This window comes from Oncorhynchus masou, chromosome 13, assembly GCF_036934945.1.
Source record: "Oncorhynchus masou masou isolate Uvic2021 chromosome 13, UVic_Omas_1.1, whole genome shotgun sequence".
Lineage (NCBI taxonomy): Eukaryota > Metazoa > Chordata > Actinopteri > Salmoniformes > Salmonidae > Oncorhynchus > Oncorhynchus masou.
In genome coordinates, this window is record NC_088224.1 from 91,128,840 (window position 1) to 91,150,918 (window position 22,079).

The 22,079-nt window shown below is 47.6% G+C and overlaps 1 long non-coding RNA gene across 2 annotated transcripts in view; it reads left to right on the forward strand.

The window, feature by feature from the left end:
- Positions 1-2,763: 2,763 nt before the first annotated feature.
- The window catches only part of LOC135553213 (uncharacterized), a 40,405-nt gene continuing 21,089 nt past the window's right edge, over positions 2,764-22,079 (forward strand). For both annotated transcript variants that reach the window (XR_010457565.1, XR_010457566.1), the window contains exon 1: positions 2,764-2,796. This is a non-coding gene — a long non-coding RNA (uncharacterized LOC135553213). The remainder of the gene's footprint in view (positions 2,797-22,079) is intronic.

Consider the following 22,079-nt stretch of genomic DNA (forward strand, 5'->3'; position numbering starts at 1 on the left):
GCCCACACATACTGTACTGTAGAAAGAACGACAACAGGCGGATTGAATGTCAATGTGAGTCGATCCTCAGACATCGTCCTATACGCTAATTATAAAGAGGAAGAGAGAAAATAAATACCTTCTCCAGAATCTATTTAGACTGTCAATGCCCTGGTCTACGCCCTACGTAGGGAACAGAGCCCTATGGTCCTGGTCTAAAGTAGTGCACTACGTAGGGAACAGAGCCCTATGGTCCTGGTCTAAAGGGAACAGAGCCCTATGGTCCTGGTCTAAAGTAGTGCACTACGTAGGGAACAGAGCCCTATGGTCCTGGTCTAAAGTAGTGCACTGTGTAGGGAACAGAGCCCTATGGTCCTGGTCTAAAGTAGTGCACAGAGCCCTATGGTCCTGGTCTAAAGTAGTGCACTACGTAGGGAACAGAGCCCTATGGTCCTGGTCTAAAGTAGTGCACTACGTAGGGAACAGAGCCCTATGGTCCTGGTCTAAAGTAGTGCACTATGTAGGGAACAGAGCTCTATGGTCCTGGTCTAAAGTAGTGCACTATGTAGGGAACAGAGCCCTATGGTCCTGGTCTAAAGTAGTGCACTATGTAGGGAACAGAGCCCTATGGTCCTGGTCTAAAGTAGTGCACAGAGCCCTATGGTCCTGGTCTAAAGTAGTGCACTACGTAGGGAACAGAGCCCTATGGTCCTGGTCAAAGGTAGTGCACTATGTAGGGAACAGAGCCCTATGGTCCTGGTCAAAGGTAGTGCACTATGAGACTATGGGACAACTTGAGAAAATATGCTTTCTTTACATTACCATTATGGCTGTCCACTCTCCTGCTGATTTGAACCGAGGCTGGGGGATGGCTGTCCACTCTCCTGCTGATTTGAATGAATCTCTCCACACTGCTGGCAGGGAGAACATGGTGTGTCAACCTGATTCATCTTTAATGCGGGCGGATGGGCGGGCGGACGGGCGGGCGGACGGACGAACGCCTGGCTTGTGCTGTAACCACGAAGGGTTAACCCTCCCTACACCATTCTAATCCACTCTGTGTGTGTGTGTCCCCCCCCCCCCCCATGGAACCCAATAGGGCTATGGTCAAAAGTAACGCAGAAGAGAAGAGAGAGAGAGAATAGGTCAACCTGAACACAGAACTCTGCTGTTGCTATGGCGATGATCTGTTCTAACGAGGAGCGGGATCAGGGCAGGATGTTCCAGGCTGTGGTCTCTAGAGCTCGGCCTGGCTCCAACAACACGGGTCGTACAGGCAGCGTGTGCGTGCGTCGTTCTTGTGTGTTCGTGCTGCAGGTCTTTCTCACAGCGGCGGTGCATGATCAAACAACTTGACACTTCATTTGTTCCCATTATCCAATAAAAGATCAAATGTCCTCATTCTCAGTGTAGGTCGGTAATGTTGTCCTAATGTCTCGTCTCCTTGCTCATATATAAAGGAACCAGAATGCATGGAGACACAGACATGGGGACAGGGGCTTGATCTGATACAGTGAGAGAGACCCATATCTCAATGGAAAGACAATACACGTGTTCAGCCCATTAACTGTGAGGCCTGGAGCTGGAGAGAGGCTGGAGCTTGGGGGCCATCTTTAATTCTGTCCCATGATCCAGTTAGAGCCAATTAGTTTGCAGTTAGCTGCCTGCAGTGACATGGGCTGGTCCACTGAGCCATCCTGGGCAAGCTTAATAGTGCTAACACCATGCTATCAAGGGATAATGTTGAACCGTTCATTAACAATGCTAACACCATGCTAACACCATGCTATCAAGGGATACTGTTGAACCATCCCTTAACAATGCTAACACCATGCTATCAAGGGGTACTGGTGAACAATCCCTTAACAATGCTAACACCATGCTATCAAGGGATACAGTTGAACCATCCCTTAATAATGCTAACGCCATGCTATCAAGGGATACAGTTGAACCATCCCTTAATAATGCTAACACCATGCTATCAAGGGTAACAATCTAACGTGGATGACACTGGTGTTGTTCAACTAGCAGTGCCTTTAGAGGATGCTGGTGTGTGTTCATCTGTTAGATCACCTCCAAAAAGCAGCCTTTCTTCTTCTCTTGTTACAGGTATTCAGGAAATAGATTTCCATCTCATTGTTCTCACTAATCCAACTATCAGTGGGTACTAGTACCTCAAGCAAGGATGCCTTGAATGATGCTAGCTAGTCAATGGTCTTCTATGGGGGCACGCTACAATGCTAACCTCTTGCTAACTGTGGTTTCTCTCCATCCCTTAAGGGTGGAATGCTAAGACCAGGTGATCAAGGGATCAACAGTGGAGGCCTTATCCAAGTGGGTGGGCAAGATCCCTGTGGATGACACTGGGGACATGCCCGTTAGAGGATGCTGGTGTTGTCCCGTCTGTTAGATCACCTCCAAAAAGCCAGCCTTTCCTTCTCTTGTTACGGCCAGACCCCAAGGTCCTTGACATCACCAGGAGGGTGAGTAGGGAAACGATTTCCATGACAGTGACATGTCAACCCACAACACATGCCTTGAATGATGCTCACCCACACAATGGTCTTCTAAGAAACACTGGGACAATGCTAACCACTCCCAACTGTGGTTTCTCGATCTCTGCAGGGTGGATGATTCCGATACATTCCAGGTGCATTCCGATGCATTCGATACATTCCAAGTGGGTGGGCATTCCCTGTGGACATTCCGATGACATGCCCGTCATCGCCCCCATGTTGTCCCGATGCATTCCGATACGACCCCGACGCAACCCTCCCATACATTCCAGACCCCAAGGTCCTTGACAACACCAGGAGGGTGAGTAGGGAAACGAATGACAGTGACATGTCAACCCACAACACATACCTCAAACACACTCACCCACACAACTCTAGTGTACTAAGAAACACTGGGACGCATGTTAAACACACTCCCATACACACAATGCATTCCGATGCATTCCGATGCATTCCGATACATTCCGATACATTCCAATGCTTTCCACAAAGGATCTGAAGTTTCCTCTGAAGCAGATCTGAGAATTGTATTCTTAGGTTCCCAGGACTCTTTCTCTAGTTGCCTTTCAAATCGCCTGTCCAATCTCTGACTCCCATTAAATTACCTGTCCAATCATCTGCCTCCCATTAAATGACCTGTCCAATCATCTGCCTCCTAGTTAAATGACATGTCCAATCATCTGCCTCCTAGTTAAATGACATGTCCAATCTCTGACTCCCATTAAATGACCTGTCCAATCATCTGCCTCCTAGTTAAGTGACCTGTCCAATCATCTGCCTCCCATTAAATGACCTGTCCAATCATCTGCCTCCTAGTTAAATGACCTGTCCAATCATCTGCCTCCTAGTTAAATGACCTGTCCAATCATCTGCCTCCTAGTTAAATGACCTGTCCAATCATCTGCCTCCCATTAAATGACCTGTCCAATCATCTGCCTCCCATTAAATGACCTGTCCAATCATCTGCCTCCCATTAAATGACCTGTCCAATCATCTGCCTCCCATTAAATGACCTGTCCAATCATCTGCCTCCCATTAAATGACCTGTCCAATCATCTGCCTCCCATTAAATGACCTGTCCAATCATCTGCCTCCCATTAAATGACCTGTCCAATCATCTGCCTCCTAGTTAAATGACCTGTCCAATCATCTGCCTCCTAGTTAAATGACCTGTTGAGTTAATATCTGTATTCATATAATTCATTCCCGTTTGAATTTAATTCTGCTGATTTAGCACCTGTCTGAATTCAGTGATCATATCCAAATATATATATATTTTTCAACATTTATTTGACTAGGCAAGTCCGTTAAGAACAAATTCTTATTTAAAATGACGGCCTACACCGGCCAAACCCGGATGACGCTGGGCCAATTGTTCGCTGTCCTATAGGACTCCCAATCACAGCCGAATGTGATACAGCCTGGATTCGAACCAGGGACTGTAGTGATGCCTCTTGCACTGAGATAGAGTGCCTTAGACCACTGCGCCACTCGGGATCCCAAGTCCCATCCAGTCCCATCCTCCACATCTACCAGACAGACCTGTATGTGAGAGTCCTTCTGCTCTAGTACACTCGCTGATCCGGCCAGACGTCTTTGGTGCTGGAAAGTGGCGAGCACACCAGCCTCTATTTCTGGAGCAGAATATGTTTTATTCAGCGAGGAGCCCTGGTATCGGGTGTCTCTCAAGCCTCTCTCTTTAGATTTCTTATCTCTGATCCTGTGGAGCATATTCAGTCTGTTCATTTTGATGTCTCTTGTTCAGGATTTAAACTGATACATTCCAGTATTGTAGGCCCCGGAGGACCAATGACCTATGTGTTGTGTAAACGGTCATCTGATTAGCATCTCTCCGTCGACATGTTCTCTAGTGATCTCTGAACCTCACCTCCACCCTGCTTGGCGTCAGTTCCAGGTTCTATCCCATATATATATATATATACACACACACACACACACACACACACACACACACACACACACACACACACACAGTGCCTTGCGAAAGTGCCTTGAACTTTGCGACACATTTCAGGCTTCCAACATAAAGATATAAAACTGTATTTTTTTGTGAAGAATCAACAACAAGTGGGACACAATCATGAAGTGGAACGACATTTATTGGATATTTCAAACTTTTTTAACAAAATCAAAAACTGAAAAATTGGGCGTGCAAAATTATTCAGCCCCTTTACTTTCAGTGCAGCAAACTCTCTCCAGAAGTTAAGTGAGGATCTCTGAATGATCCAATGTTGACCTAAATGACTAATGATGATAAATACAATCAACCTGTGTGTAATCAAGTCTCCGTATAAATGCACCTGCACTGTGATAGTCTCAGAGGTCCGTTAAAAGCGCAGAAAGCATCATGAAGAACAAGGAACACACCAGGCAGGTCCGAGATACTGTTGTGAAGAAGTTTAAAGCCGGATTTGGATACAAAAAGATTTCCCAAGCTTTAAACATCCCAAGGAGCACTGTGCAAGCGATAATATTGAAATGGAAGGAGTATCAGACCACTGCAAATCTACCAAGACCTGGCCGTCCTTCTAAACTTTCAGCTCATACAAGGAGAAGACTGATCAGAGATGCAGCCAAGAGGCCCATGATCACTCTGGATGAACTGCAGAGATCTACAGCTGAGGTTAGAGACTCTGTCCATAGGACAACAATCAGTCGTATATTGCACAAATCTGGCCTTTATGGAAGAGTGGCAAGAAGAAAGCCATTTCTTAAAGATATCCATAAAAAGTGTCGTTTAAAGTTTTGCCACAAGCCACCTGGGAGACACACCAAACATGTGGAAGAAGGTGCTCTGGTCAGATGAAACCAAAATTGAACTTTTTGGCAACAATGCAAAACGTTATGTTTGGCGTAAAAGCAACACAGCTCATCAACCACAACACACCATCCCCACTGTCAAACATGGTGGTGGCAGCATCATGGTTTGGGCCTGCTTTTCTTCAGCAGGGACAGGGAAGATGGTTCAAATTGATGGAAAGATGGATGGAGCCAAATACAGGACCATTCTGGAAGAAAACCTGATGGAGTCTGCAAAAGACCATGAGACTGGGACGGAGATTTGTCTTCCAACAAGACAGTGATCCAAAACATAAATGGAATGGTTCAAAAATAAACATATCCAGGTGTTAGAATGGCCAAGTCAAAGTCCAGACCTGAATCCAATCGAGAATCTGTGGAAAGAACTGAAAACTGCTGTTCACAAATGCTCTCCATCCAACCTCACTGAGCTCGAGCTGTTTTGCAAGGAGGAATGGGAAAAAATGTCAGTCTCTCGATGTGCAAAACTGATAGAGACATACCCCAAGCGACTTACAGCTGTAATCGCAGCAAAAGGTGGCGCTACAAAGTATTAACTTAAGGGGGCTGAATAATTTTGCACGCCCAATTTTTCAGTTTTTGATTTGTTAAAAAAGTTTGAAATATCCAATAAATGTCGTTCCACTTCATGATTGTGTCCCACTTGTTGTTGATTCTTCACAAAAAATAAAGTTTTATATCTTTGTTTGAAGCCTGAAATGTGGCAAAAGGTCGCAAAGTTCAAGGGGGCCGAATACTTTCGCAAGGCACTGTATATATGTGCCTACGCGTGTCTACGCACGTGTGTGTATATATCTATCTATATATATATATCTATATCTATATCTCTATTAGATATTTAAGTTTTCTTTTAATGTTACAGCCTTATTGTAAATGATTAAATCATTTTTTCCCCTCATCAATCTACACACAATACCCCATAATGCCAAAGCAAAAAAACATTTTTTTTGTTTTTGTAATTAACAAATGTATAAAAAAAGTACAACTATCACATTTACATAAGTATTCAGACACTTTACTCAGTACTTTGTTGAAGCACCTTTGGCAGCGATATACAGCTGGGTTTGATCTGTCTTCAATTTATGATCTTTGAAACCAACGGACAACAACAGTCCTTTTTTAATAAGTCTGTATTGATCTCTTGTTATCCTAATTGTCTCTCAGAGGAGAAGGGGCGTTGTGAAGTTACGATGCACGGTAACCCTATGAAGAGTGTTACAGTAAGGAGATAGCCAGCTCCTCTTTAACTCTCAATCTGTTTTCCATTTGTCTTGATCCATTATTGATTATTCTCTAGTGGATAAAGTCTCTAAAGAACAAACTGGGCATACCGCACACACACGCGCACACACACGCGCACACACACGCGCACACACACGCAGGCACACGCGCACAGATACGCGTGGGCACACACATGCAGGCATGCATGCCCAGGCGCACACGCACGCACACGCGCAGGCACACACGCGCAGGCGCGCACACGCGCAGGCGCGCGCCCACGTATGTGTGTGTTTAAGCACACTGCCCCTCTCTAAACAACTTGGGTGTAAGGAAGTGGCCTCTTACATTTTGTCAAGTGTTTTATTGAGCCTTACAGCCTGGGGGTAACAGACCCTTACCCCTGTGTCAAGGCTGCCTGTAATTCATCAGCCCAGCGTTGCTGTAGGCCTCGTCACATTTCCTGTCCAGGCCCCTCCCACACAACATGTGGGGGGTGGGACGGCAGGTAGCCTAGTGGTTAGAGCATTGGACTCGTAACCGAAAGTTTGCTGGATCAAATCCCCGAGCTGAAGAGGTAAAAATCTGTCGTTCTGCCCCTGAACAGGCAGTTAACCCTCTGTTCCTAGGCCATCATTGTAAATAAGAATTTGTTCTTAACTGACTTGCCTGGTTAGATGAAAGTTACATGTATATATGTATGTGTGTGTGTGTGTGTATATATATATATATATGTGTGTATATATATGTATGTATGTATATATATATGTGTGTATATATATGTATGTATGTATATATATATGTGTGTATATATATGTATGTATGTATATATATATATATATATATATATGTGTGTGTGTGTGTGTGTATATATTTATATTTTTGTGTATCATATTGACTTCGGCGTGTGTGTGTATTTTAGTGTATCATATTGACTCCAGACTTTGCTGTGCTCCACTAGCCAGCTGGAGTTGTCAACTGTTGTATTGTTAAAGGGTCTTATGGGGGTTTTGTGAGGTGTTGGTTCCACTTGTCTTTAGTAGACCCCCAAAATCAACTTTAACCCTTCAGAGGGATTAACTGTCAGCTGTATTATCTGTTAATAATAGAGTAGGGTAATGTCATTTTATAATGGAAAGTATGGTAATGTATTTTTATGATGGAACGTATGGTAATGTATTTTTATAATGGAAACTGCTCAGTGGGGAGGTGTGTGTTCCTGAGCGGAGCCCACCTATTCCTCGTTGTGGTTGTCACCCCAGTGTGAAGTCCCATTTTACTTCCTGTCGTGAGAATGTGTTTTCTTCCATATGTTTCAAGTGGAGCCAAACGGGAGAGAACTGGGAATAAATGTGAATTAGTTAATAACCCCACGGTATCTGCGTTCACATCGAGATGCCGATGACTCGGACGGAGAGCATTCCGAGACTGATCGAGAGAGGTGTGGGGAAATGGGGAGAGGAGGGTTGGAAGAGCGGAGGACCAGGGGAGGGGGGACTAAACTGTGTCTGACCGCAAACAGAGATGGAAGCTAACTAGTTTGTCAGTCGTGGTAGCAGGCCTGGGGTTGTGAGAGAACTCCTGTTGCCCTAGCTCCTGGTGGTATGGAGGGAGGTATGGTGGTATGGAGGGAGGTATGGTGGTATGGAGGGAGGTATGGTGGTATGGAGGGAGGTATGGTGGTATGGAGGGAGGTATGGTGGTATGGAGGGAGGTATGGTGGTATGGAGGGAGGTATGGTGGTTGGGGATGTTTGGTGGTGAGGTATGGAGGGAGGTTTGGAGGGAGGTATGGTGGTGAGGAATGTTTGGAGGGAGGTATGGTCTTGAGGGAGGTTTGGTGGTGAGGGAGGTTTGGTGGTGAGGATGTTTGGTGGGAGGTTTGGTGGTGAGGGAGGTTTGGTGGTTGGGGGAGGTATGGTGGTATGGAGGGAGGTATGGAGGGAGGTATGGTGGTTGGAGGGATGGTGGTATGGTGGTTGGTGGTGAGGGAGGTTTGGAGGGAGGTTTGGAGGGAGGTTTGGTGGTTAGGGATGTTTGGTGGTTGGGGGAGGTTTGGTGGTGAGGGAGGTTTGGTGGTGAGGGAGGTATGGTGGTGAGGGAGGTATGGTGGTGAGGGAGGTATGGTGGTGAGGGAGGTATGGTGGTGAGGGAGGTTTGGTGGTGAGGGAGGTTTGGTGGTTGGGGAGGTATGGTGGTTGGGGGAGGTATGGTGGTTGGGGAGGTATGGTGGTGAGGGAGGTATGGTGGTGAGGGAGGTATGGTGGTGAGGGAGGTATGGTGGTGAGGGAGGTATGGTGGTGAGGGAGGTATGGTGGTGAGGGAGGTATGGTGGTGAGGGAGGTATGGTGGTGAGGGAGGTATGGTGGTGAGGGAGGTATGGTGGTTGGGGAGGTATGGTGGTGAGGGAGGTATGGTGGTGAGGGAGGTATGGTGGTGAGGGAGGTATGGTGGTTGGGGAGGTATGGAGGAGGCAGATATCTAGCAGGCTGTCAGAATGTTCTCATGCTCTCAGTTCATTTAGTTCGTCTAGAGCCAATCCTTCTTCCTGAAGATCTACAACACACAGGGGGGTAGTGATTGGTTCCTGGACTAACCCTCTGCCTCCACAAAAAATGTGTGTGTGTCTGCGTGTGTGTCTCTGTGTGTCTGCGTCTGTGTGTGTCTCTGTGTGTGTGTGTGATAGCGCCTGTGTGTGTTTGTGTCCCATGTGGCTCTGTTGGTAGGGCATGACGTGTTTTGGTAGAACATGCCAGTGTTGCCACGGGGGACCAGAATGAAAAAGTATGAAAATGTATACATGTATACAAGTGGCTCTGGATAAGAGTGTGTGTGTACGTGCGCATCACATCTGATGAGTAGTATAGTGTTTCCCCATCAGATCGAAGACCGCTGCATGGCTTATTCTCCCTCTACCCCTCCCTCTCCCTCTGTTCCCCTCCCTCTCCCTCTACCTCTACCCCTCCCTCCCTCTCCCTCTGCTCCCCTCCCTCCCTCTCCCTCTGCTCCCCTCCCTCTCCCTCTACTCCCCTCCCTCCCTCTCCCTCTACCCCTCACTCCCTCTCCCTCTGCTCCCCTCCCTCTCTCTCCGCTCCCCTCCCTCCCCTCCCTCCCTCCCTCCCTCCCTCCCTCCCTCCCTCCCTCCCTCCCTCCCTCCCTCCCTCCCTCCCTCCCTCCCTCTCTGCTCTCCCTTCCCTCCTCCCTTCCCTCCTCTCCTCCTTTCCTGATCTCTGTTACAGTACTTTGCGTGCATTAGATTAGAAGGAAGACAAGCTAACCCCCTAGATCTGTTAGCACCCCTCTCTCCTGTGTAACCCATTGTCTACTTGTCCGAGCTGTCTGTTTGTGGCTGTTTTGTAGAGTACAAAACGTCTAGTTTTGAAGAGAATGGAGCACTCTGTCTGTGATGTGTTTCCTGGGTTCCATTCTGAATCGGCTCTACTCTCATAGCTGTTCTTGTATCGACGACGTGGGCAGTTCTCTGGAACGTGTTGTCGTGGTAACGGGACTTAACTGCGGAGAGATGTCGTCCCTCCATCTGTAGCGTCGCCTTGACGACGCCAGGGTTTTTCTTAAGTGATGTGTCCTCTTCCAAGGCTACAGACGGGCGGGCTCTGGTCACAGACAGACAGACGGGCGGGCTCTGGTCACAGACAGACAGACGGGCGTGCGGGCTCTGGTCACAGACAGACAGACGGGCGTGCGGGCTCTGGTCACAGACAGACAGACGGGCGGGCGGGCTCTGGTCACAGACAGACAGACAGACGGGCGGGCTCTGGTCACAGACAGACAGACGGGCGGGCTCTGGTCACAGACAGACAGACGGGCGGGCTCTGGTCACAGACAGACAGACGGGCGGGCTCTGGTCACAGAACATGGGCATACATTACACATTAATGCATACAGTATCATATGATGTGTTTACATACATCCTTGGAACCATATAGATCCTATTCAATTACTTAGAGGTGCCATAAACCCTCTGTTCCAGAATGGGTTGGAAATTGCAGCCATATTGGTCAGGGAGAAATCCAAACCAGTCTCATTGGAACGAATGGCCCTAGATTTGACTATTTAAGCAATAAGGCCCGAGGGGGGGGGGTGGTATATAGCCAATATACCACGGCTAAGGGCTGTTCTTAAGCACGACGCAGCGCAGAGTGCCTGGAGTACTGCACATCTAGATTTGAATATATTGTACAAGAGGGGTTTAATAAATGCATTCTACAGAAGATAATGGTATAGGAAACCTACAAAATAATAGCAACAACCCCCTCTGCAGTTTATAAAATGCTGTCATAATGCTGTGCTGATAAACATTTGCAATACATGTTTACATTTTTTTGGGGGGGGGGACGCACACGCAGACACACACACACATTTTTTTTGTGGAGGCAGAGGGTTAGTCCAGGAACCAATCACTACCCCCCTGTGTGTTGTAGATCTTCAGGAAGAAGGATTGGCTCTGTCTGTCTGTGACCAGAGCCCGCCAATCTGTCTGTCTGTGACCAGAGCCCGCCAATCTGTCTGTCTGTGACCAGAGCCCGCCCGTCTGTCTGTCTGTGACCAGAGCCCGCCCGTCTGTCTGTCTGTGACCAGAGCCCGCCCGTCTGTCTGTCTGTGACCAGAGCCCGCCCGTCTGTCTGTCTGTGACCAGAGCCCGCCCGTCTGTCTGTCTGTCTGTGACCAGAGCCCGCCCGTCTGTCTGTCTGTGACCAGAGCCCGCCCGTCTGTCTGTCTGTGACCAGAGCCCGCCCGTCTAATCTATTTCTATTAGAAACTGGTTACCAACGTAATTAGGGCAGTAAAAATAATTACTTTGAAATACCCGTGATATACGTTCTGATATATCACGGCTGTCAGCCAATCAGCATTCAGGGCTCGAACCACCCAGTTTATCATAGTAATATAATTATTGTCAACTTGTCAAAAATATATATATATATTGTCATATAGTTATAAATAGAGTTTATACAGTTTTTACACACATTTTCTACAAAAATTGCCTCTAAAACATATGTACAGTGGCTTTCAGAATGGATTCACACACATTGACACTTTTTCCACATTTTGTTGTTACAGCCTCAATTTCAACTGAGATGTAGCCTAGTGGTTAGAGTGTAGAGGCGGCAGGGTAGCCTAGTGGTTAGAGTGTAGAGTAGCCTAGTGGTTAGAGTGTAGAGGCGGCAGGGTAGCCTAGTGGTTAGAGTGTAGAGGCGGCAGGGTGGCCCAGTGGTTAGAGTGTAGAGCGGCCTAGTGGTTAGAGTGTAGAGGCGGCAGGGTGGCCTAGTGGTTAGAGTGTAGAGGCGGCAGGGTAGCCTAGTGGTTAGAGTGTAGAGGCGGCAGGGTAGCCTAGTGGTTAGAGTGTAGTGGTTAGAGTGTAGAGGCGGCAGGGTAGCCTAGTGGTTAGAGTGTAGAGGCGGCAGGGTAGCCTAGTGGTTAGAGTGTAGAGGCGGCAGGGTAGCCTAGTGGTTAGAGTGTAGAGGCGGCAGGGTGGCCTAGTGGTTAGAGTGTGAGGCGGGGTGGCCTAGTGGTTAGCCTAGTGGTTAGAGTGTAGAGGCGGCAGGGTGGCCTAGTGGTTAGAGTGTAGGGTGGCCTAGTGGTTAGAGTGTAGAGGCGGCCTAGTGGTTAGAGCCTGGCCTAGTGGTTAGAGTGTAGAGGCGGCAGGGTGGCCTAGTGGTTAGCGGCTGGCCTAGTGGTTAGAGTGTAGAGGCGGCGGGTGGCCTAGTGGTTAGCCTAGTGGTTAGAGTGTAGAGGCGGCAGGGTAGCCTAGTGGTTAGAGTGTAGAGGCGGCAGGGTAGCCTAGTGGTTAGAGTGTAGAGGCGGCAGGGTAGCCTAGTGGTTAGAGTGTAGAGGCGGCAGGGTAGCCTAGTGGTTAGAGTGTAGAGGCGGCAGGGTAGCCTAGTGGTTAGAGTGTAGAGGCGGCAGGGTAGCCTAGTGGTTAGAGTGTAGAGGCGGCAGGGTAGCCTAGTGGTTAGAGTGTAGAGTGGTTAGAGTGTAGAGGCGGCAGGGTAGCCTAGTGGTTAGAGTGTAGAGGCGGCAAGGTAGCCTAGTGGTTAGAGCGTTGGACTAGTAACCGAAAGGTTGTTCTGCCCCTGAACAGGCAGTTAACCCACTGGTCCTAGGCCGTCATTGAAAATAAGAATTTGTAATAAGAACTTCCTGACTGATGCCTTGAGATGTTGCTTCAAAATATCCACCGAATTTTCCTATCTCATGATGCTATCTAATTTGTGAAGTGCACCAGTCCCTCTTGCAGCAAAGCACCCGACAACATGATGCAGCCGACCCCGTGCTTCACGGTTGGGATGGTGTTCTTCGGCTTGCAAGCGTCCCCCTTTTTTCTCCAAACATAACGATGGTCTGTATGGCCAAACATTTAGATTTTTGTTTCATCAGAGCAGAGGACATTTCTCCAAAAATTATGATCTTTGTCCCCATGTGCAGTTGCAAACTGTGGTCTGGCTTTTTTTATGGCTGTTTTGGAGCAGTGGCTTCTTCACGGTTGAGCGGCCTTTCAGGTTATGTCGATATAGACCTTGTTTTACTGTGGATATAGATAATCTTTGTACCTGCTTCCTCCAGTATCTTCACAAGGTCCTTTGCTGTTGTTCTGGGATTGATTTGTACTTTTCGCACCAAAGTACGTTCATCTAGGAGACAGAACGCATCTCCTTCCTGAGTGGTATGACGACTGCGTGGTCCCATGGTGTTTATACTTGCGTACTATTGTTTGTACAGATGAACTTGGTACCTTCAGGTGTTTGAAAATTGCTCCCAAGGATGAACCAGACTTGTGGAGGTCTACAAATGTTTTTCTGGGGTCTTGGCTGATTTCTTTTGATTTTCCCATGATGTCAAGCAAAGAGGCACTGAGTTTGAAGGTAGGCCTTGAAATACATCCACAGGTACACCTCCAATTGACTCAGGCTAATTGACATAATTTATCAGAAGCTTCTAAAGCCATGACATCATTTTCTGGAATTTCCAAGCTGTTTAAAGGCACAGTCTTAGTAGTGTAGTGTATGTTAACTTCTGACCCACTGGAATTGCGATACAGTGAATTATAAGTGAAATAATCTGTCTGTAAACAATTGTTGGAAAAATTACTTGTATCATGCACAAAGTAGATGTCGTAACCGACTTGCCAAAACTATAGTTGGTTAATTAACAAGAAATTTGTAATTAACAAGAAATTTGTTTTAATGACTCCAACCTAAGTGCATGTAAACTTCCGACTTCAACTGTACATATTCATTATTTTACACTATCTTATCACAGCACTGGCAAAGCATAGTTGACCAATTCCCCTGACCAAAATGGCCGACCTTTATCCCATCATTAGAAGGTACTTTACCATTCTAGCAGTCTAATTCCTAATTCTATGCTTGGTACATATAGAGACACCCTGTTAGCTCCCCAGACAGACAGACTCCCTGGCTACAGTCAGTCTACAACAGGGGCTTCTCTTTCTCTCACTCTCTTTTCCCTCTTGTGTGTAGATGGGTGAGGGAGAAAAATAGATTTCATCCATTTTGAATTCCGGTTGTAACATAACAAAAATACTTCCTAAAATCAATCTATATTAGATACAGGTGGCGTTTTTAATACCCCACGTCAGTTGTTGCTTTGAAGATTCCTAAACAAAATGAAACGCCAACCTTGATGATTACCATGCAAGCCTTTCCGCTTCTTGTGTTTCACATTCTTAAACTGTCAATAGAATCATTTTGTTATTTAAAAACAACCCTCATTTAGTCTTGTGAGTAGTGATCTGGCCTCTCAATATTTCCATTGATTACTTTGTGTGACAACAGTCGCGATATGGTCATTATTACAGCTCTATAGAGGACAAAATGGCACCCTATTCTCTGCATAGTGCACTGCTTTGGACGAGCCTCTGATCAAAAGTAGTGCACCATATGAGGAATAGTGGTCCATATCAGGCGAACCCTTTGTCACACCGGGACAGTAACAGTGTTTGGTTGGTTGGTTGTTCCAGAAGAAGGCTGGGCTGTAAAATTAAACTGACTGGCTATTGGACAGTAGAAGGCTGTAAACTGACTGGCTATTGGACAGTAGAAGGATGTAAACTGACTGGCTATTGGACAGTAGAAGGATGTAAACTGACTGGCTATAGGACAGTAGAAGGCTGTAAACTGACTGGCTATTGGACAGTAGAAGGCTGTAAACTGACTGGCTATTGGACAGTAGAAGGCTGTAAACTGACTGGCTATTGGACAGTAGATGGCTGTAAATTTAAACAGACTGGCTATTGGACAGTAGAAGGCTGTAAACAGACTGGCTATTGGACAGTAGAAGGCTGTAAACTGACTGACTGCTATTGGACAGTAGAAGGCTGTAAACTGACTGGCTATTGGACAGTAGAAGGCTGTAAACTGACTGGCTATTGGACAGTAGAAGGCTGTAAACTGACTGGCTATTGGACAGTAGAAGCTGTAAACTGACTGGCTATTGGACAGTAGAAGGCTGTAAACTGACTGGCTATTGGACAGTAGAAGGCTGTAAACAGACTGGCTATTGGACAGTAGAAGGCTGTAAACAGACTGGCTATTGGACAGTAGAAGGCTGTAAACAGACTGGCTATTGGACAGTTGAAGGCTGTAAACAGACTGGCTATTGGACAGTAGAAGGCTGTAAACAGACTGGCTATTGGACAGTAGAAGGCTGTAAGGCTGGACAGTAAACTGAAACTGGCTATTGGACAGTAGGAGGCTGTAAACAGACTGGCTATTGGACAGTAGAAGGCTGTAAACAGACTGGCTATTGGACAGTAGAAGGATGTAAACAGACTGGCTATTGGACAGTAGAAGGCTGTAAACAGACTGGCTATTGGACAGTAGAAGGATGTAAACAGACTGGCTATTGGACAGTTGAAGGATGTAAACAGACTGGCTATTGGACAGTTTGAAGGAAAATGACTAAACAGATGGGCTGGTTCAGTCTTCCTGTCTAAATGATCATGTATTTATTAATATTGTGGGAAAACTTTTTGGACCAGTGTGGGGACTTTGGCTATTGGAAGTGTTTGTGCTGTGTGTTTGGAATGCCGAAGGCTGTAAACTGACTGGCTATTGGACAGTAGAAGGCTGTAAACAGACTGGCTATTGGACAGTAGAAGGCTGTAAACTGACTGGCCTGTTGGACAGTAGAAGGCTGTAAACAGACTGGCTATTGGACAGTAGAAGGCTGATCCCAGTCTATTGGACAGTAGAAGGCTGTAAATGACTGGACTATGGACAGTAGAAGGCTCCAAAGCCACAATCAATATATTTTAAGTGGTTTTGGACATTGTCTATGATCCATGGTGAGAAAACTAAATTGGACATCAATATGTTCTAGAAGTCTCCCTGACTGGCTTTGGACAGCAACACTGATTGAAGACCTGGATGGACGAGAAGGATGTAAACAGACTGGCTATTGGACGTAGAACGACTTATTGGACAGTAATGTAAACCTGTGGACAGTTGTCAAACTGACTGGTCAGTGGTTCCGTAGAAGGCTGTAAACAGACTGGCTTTAAAGTAGAAGGTGTAAACCTGGCTATTGACCAGTAGAAGGCTGTAAACTGACTGGCTATTGGACAGTAGAAGGCTGTAAACAGACTGGCTATTGGACAGTAGAAGGATGTAAACAGACTGGCTATTGGACAGTAGAATCGGCTGTAAACAACACCCAGTAGAAGGCTGTAAACTACTGGCTGTACGGTCACCGTTAAACTGACTTATGGTGTCTTGTCAGAGCTGGTTTGGACAGTAAGAAGCGTTTCATGTGACTGGCTAAATAGTTGACTTTGGACAGTAGAAGGCTGTATCTCAGCCCTTGATTACCGGCTGTAAACAGACTGGCTAAATATCTCAGCCCTCTATTCATGGGCCTGTAAACTACTGGCTATTGGACAGCCCTCTATTCATGGCTCGGACAGTAAAGGTATTGGACAGTAGAAGGCTCTCAGCCTCTATTCATGGCCTAGAAGGTAAATATCTCAGCCCTGTAAACATGGCCACTGGCTATTGGACTAGAAGGCTGTAAACTGACTGGCTATTGGACAGCCCTGTAAACTTCATGGACTAGAAGGGTAAATATCTCAGCCCTCTATTCATGGCCTCTGGCTATTGGACAGTAAATATCTAAACCCTGGCTATTCATGGCCTGTAAACTGACTGGTAAATATCTCAGCCCTCTATTCATGGCTCGGGGTAAATATCTCAGCCCTGGCTATTCATGGGCTGTAAACTGACTGGTAAATATCTCAAACTGCCCTCTATTCATGGCCTGGCTATTGGACAGTAAATATCTCAGCCCTCTATTCAAGGCCTGACTGGGGACAGTAAATATCTCAGCCCTATTCATGGCTGTAAACTGACTGGCTATTGGACAGTAGAAATATGTAAACTGACTGGCTATTCATGGCCTCGGGGTAAATATCTCAGCTGACTGGCTATTGGACAGTAGAAGGCTGTAAACTATCTCAGCCCTCTATTCATGGCCTGTAAACGGGACAGTAAATATCTCAGGCCTTGGACTATTCCTGGCCTAGAAGGCTGTAAATATCTCAGCCCTCTATTCATGGCCTATTGGGTAAAGGCTATCTCATTGGACTTGATTCAGACTGGCTATTGGACAGGGGTAAATATCTGTAAACTGACTGGCTATTGGACAGCCCTCTATTCATGGCCTTGGCTATTGGACAGTAAATATCTCAGCCCTGGCTATTGGACAGTGAAACAGACTTATTCATGGTTTGGGAAAATGCCGGATGGGCTGGTTCAGTTTCCTGTCTAAATGATCATATATTTAGTTAATATTGTGGGAAGTGTTTGTGCCTGTGTGTTTGAAATGCTCAGCCCTTCTGATCCCAGTCCCCTAGCTGTAAATGAGGGACTCATGGATGAGCTCCAAAGCCACAATCAATATATTTTAAGTGGTTTTGCATTGTCTGGATCCATGGTGGAAAAATAAATATCTCAGTCTCCTGCTGATTCCACAGCAACACTGGCCTGGATGGGTAAATATCTCAGCCCTGTGATTGTCTGGCCTCAGTGGTTCCGGTGTAAACAGTTTAAAGCAGTAGGTGATTCCTCTGGAACCCCCGACGTCGTTTCCTGACTATCTCAGGAATCCTTGATTCCTGGCCTCCCAGCAATATCTGAGCAGGTCCTTTCGATGGTGTCTTGTCAGAGCTGGTTTGGCCTTTCATGGTAAATAGTTGACTTCAGAGGTATATCTCAGCCCTTGATTCCTGGCCTCGGGGTAAATATCTCAGCCCTCTATTCATGGCCTCGGGGTAAATATCTCAGCCCTTGATTCCTGGCCTCGGGTAAATATCTCAGCCCTCTGATTCATGGCCTCGGGGTAAATATCTCAGCCCTTCATTCATCCTTCTCAGGAATGACATCTCAGCCCTTGATTAATGGCCTGGGGTAAATATCTCAGCCCTCTATTCAGACCTGGGTAAATATCTCAGCCCTTGATTCCTGGCCTCTAAATATCTCAGCCCATGATTCCTGGCCTCGGAATAAATATCTCAGCCCTTGATTCAGGCCTCGGGGTAAATATCTCAGCCCTTGATTACTGGCCTGGGGGTAAATATCTCAGCCCTATATTCCTGGCCTCGTGGAAATATCTCACCCTTGATTCTGGCCTCGGGGTTGTATCTCAGCCCTTGATTCCTGGCCTCGTAAATCTCAGCCCTCTATTCATGGCAGATTCCTGGAAATATCTAACTGGTGGATTGATTCTGGCCTCGGGGTAAATATCTCAGCCCTATGATTCCTGGCCTCGTGGAAATATCTCAGCCCTGGTGGATTCTGGAGCTGGGGTAAATATCTCAGCCCTAAATTCCTGGCAGTGGACTGTGACTCAGTGGATTACTGGAGCTGGGGTTGTATCTCAGCCCTATGATTCCTGGCCTCGTGGACTATCTCAGTTGATTCTGGCCTCGGGGTTGTATCTCAGCCCTTGATTCCTGGCCTCGTGGACTATCTCAGCCCTTGATCTGGAGCTCAGGGTTGTAATATCTCAGCCCTTGGATTCCTGGCCTCGGGGTAAATATCTCAGCCCTTGATTCCTGGCCTCGTGGACTCAGTGGATTCCTGGCTGGAGCTGGGGGTAAATATCTCAGCCCTTGATTCCTGGCCTCGTGGAAATATCTCAGTGGATTCTGGCCTCGGGGTTAATATCTCATAAATTCCTGGCCTCGTGGACTCTGACCCTGATTCTGGAGCTCGGGGTTGTATCTCAGCCCTAATTCCTGGCCTCGGAGTATAATATCTCATTCCTTGATTCCCGGTGGATCTGGATTCCCGCTGGGGTTGTATTCCCGTATAAATCCTGGCCTCAGGGTGGACTCAGCCCTGACTGGCCTGGATCTGGAAATATCTCAGCCTCAGATTCTGGCCTCGGGTTGTAATGTATAAATCCTGGCAGTGGACTATGACTGGTGGATCTGGAGCTGGGGTAAATGTATAAAATATCCTGGCAGTGGACTATGACTGGTGGATCTGGAGCTGGGGGTTGTAATGTATAAATCCTGGCAGTGGACTGTGGATCTGGAGCTGGGGGTTGTAAATATCTCAGTGGACTGTGATTCTGGTGGATCTGGATTACTGCTGGGGGTTGTAATGTATAAATCCTTCAGGAATGACTATGACTGGTGGATCTGGAGCTGGGGGTTGTAATGTATAAATCCTGGCAGTGGACTGCGACTGGGTGGATCTGGAGCTGGGGGTTGTAAATATAAATCCTGGCAGTGGACTGTGACTGGTGGATCTGGAGCTGGGGGTTGTAATGTATAAATCCTGGGATGGACTGTGGATCTGGAGCTGGGGGTTGTAATGTATAAATCCTGGCAGTGGACTGTGGATCTGGAGCTGGGGGTTGTAATGTATAAATCCTGGCAGTGGACTGTGGATCTGGAGCTGGGGGTTGTAATGTATAAATCCTGGCAGTGGACTGTGGATCTGGAGCTGGGGGTTGTAATGTATAAATCCTGGCAGTGGACTGTGGATCTGGAGCTGGGGGTTGTAATGTATAAATCCTGGCAGTGGACTGTGGATCTGGAGCTGGGAGTTGTAATGTATAAATCCTGGCAGTGGACTGTGACTGGTGGATCTGGAGCTGGGGGTTGTAATGTATAAATCCTGGCAGTGGACTATGACTGGTGGATCTGGAGCTGGGGTTGTAATGTATAAATCCTGGCAGTGGACTATGGATCTGGTGGATCTGGAGGACTGTGGATCTGGAGCTGGGGTTGTAATGTATAAATCCTGGCAGTGGACTGTGACTGGTGGATCTGGAGCTGGGGGTTGTAATGTATAAATCCTGGCAGTGGACTGTGACTGGTGTATCTGGAGCTGGGGGTTGTAATGTATAAATCCTGGCAGTGGACTGTGACTGGTGGATCTGGAGCTGGGGGTTGTAATGTATAAATCCTGGCAGTGGACTGTGACTGGTGGATCTGGAGCTGGGGGTTGTAATGTATAAATCCTGGCAGTGGACTGTGACTGGTGGATCTGGAGCTGGGGGTTGTAATGTATAAATCCTGGCAGTGGACTGTGGATCTGGAGCTGGGGGTTGTAATGTATAAATCCTGGCAGTGGACAGTGGATCTGGAGCTGGGGGTTGTAATGTATAAATCCTGGCAGTGGACTGTGACTGGTGGATCTGGAGCTGGGGGTTGTAATGTATAAATCCTGGCAGTGGACTATGACTGGTGGATCTGGAGCTGGGAGTTGTAATGTATAAATCCTGGCAGTGGACTATGACTGGTGGATCTGGAGCTGGGAGTTGTAATGTATAAATCCTGGCAGTGGACTGTGACTGGTGGATCTGGAGCTGGGAGTTGTAATGTATAAATCCTGGCAGTGGACTGTGACTGGTGGATCTGGAGCTGGGGGTTGTAATGTATAAATCCTGGCAGTGGACTGTGACTGGTGGATCTGGAGCTGGTCCAGGTTTTCCCGACTGCCTCGCATGCTACAGATCTTCTCTTCGGGAGGCGCAGCATTGTGGAAACTGAGCCCGAGGCTTGTCTAACTCTGTTTTCCCCCACCTCTGTTCTCTCTGGAAATCTACCAGGACAGAGAGGAAGTCTGTCCAGAATAAAAGCTCAAAACTGTATCCGACTATCTACAGTTGGAGGCTGATAAATAAACAAAGAACAAGTGACTGAAACATAACTGGATTATCGTCCCTCTCAATAATTTTCAAATCCACTGCAGTCCAGTCTCCCAGTCCAGTCTCCCAGTCCAGTCTCCCTGTCCAGGCTCCCTGTCCAGAAGAGGGAAGGGAGGGAGGAGAGGGAAGGGGGAGGGAGAGAGGGAAGGGAGGGAGGAGAGGGAAGGGAGGAGTGGGAGAAGAGGGGGAGGGAGGGAGGGAGAGGGAAGGGAGGGAGGAGAGGAGTGGGAGAAGAGGGGAGAGAGAGAGAGGGGGGGAGGGGAAGGAGAAGGAGGGGAGAGAGAGAGAGAGAGAGGGGGAGGGGAAGGAGAAGGAGGGAGGGAGGGAGGGAGAAGAGAGAGGGGAAGGGAAGGGAGGGAGGAGAGGGGGAGGTAGGAGAGGGAAGGGAGGGAGGGAGAAGAGAGAGGGAAGGGAAGGGAGGGAGGAGAGGGGAGGTAGGAGAGGGAAGGGAGGGAGGGAGGGAGGGAGGAGAGGAGTGGGAGAAGAGGGGAGAGAGAGAGGGGAGGGGAAGGAGAAGGAGGGAGGGAGGGAGAAGAGAGAGGGAAGGGAAGGGAGGGAGGAGAGGGGAGGTAGGAGAGGGAAGGGAGGGAGGGAGGGAGGGAGAGGAGTGGGAGAAGAGGGGAGAGAGAGAGAGAGAGAGAGAGAGGGAGGGGAAGGAGAAGGAGGGAGGGAGGGAGAAGAGAGAGGGAAGGGAGGGAGGAGAGGGGAGGTAGGAGAGGGAAGGGAGGGAGGGAGGGAGAAGGGGGGGGAAGAGAGACTCCCTCTACATGCTCCAGTGTGGCACAGCCTCACCCAGGGAACAGTTCCATGATACATCCCAAATTACACCCTACATAGTGCACTACTTTGACCAGGGCCCATAAAGGAATAGGGTGCCATTTGGGCACGACCAGACCTCAGCTAGGGCAGTCAAGCAGCCACCCCCACAGGGATCCTGAGGTCAAGGCAACACCAGGTGGCTCGTGGCCGGGTCAGGCAGGCGGGCGGTGGGTGCCAAGCCTGTTGTGCTTTGAGAAGAGGAGCCTTGCGCTCTGCCTGTGTCCCAAATGGCACCCTATTCCCTATAGCCCTCAAACGCAACTCTGGACCTCCAAGCCAGTTCCACTGCATTTTTGTCATTGTTCCCCTATAATCAGGGACTGATTTAGACCTGGGATACCAAGTGGGTGAAATTAATTATCAGGTAGAACAAAAATTCCAGTACTACCTCATATGGTGTTGACTAACCTTGCCCTGTATAGTTCACTACTTTTGACCAGGACCTTTTTGTCTGAAGTAGTGCACTATGTAGGGAATAGGGTGCCATTTGGGATACATCATCCTGTGT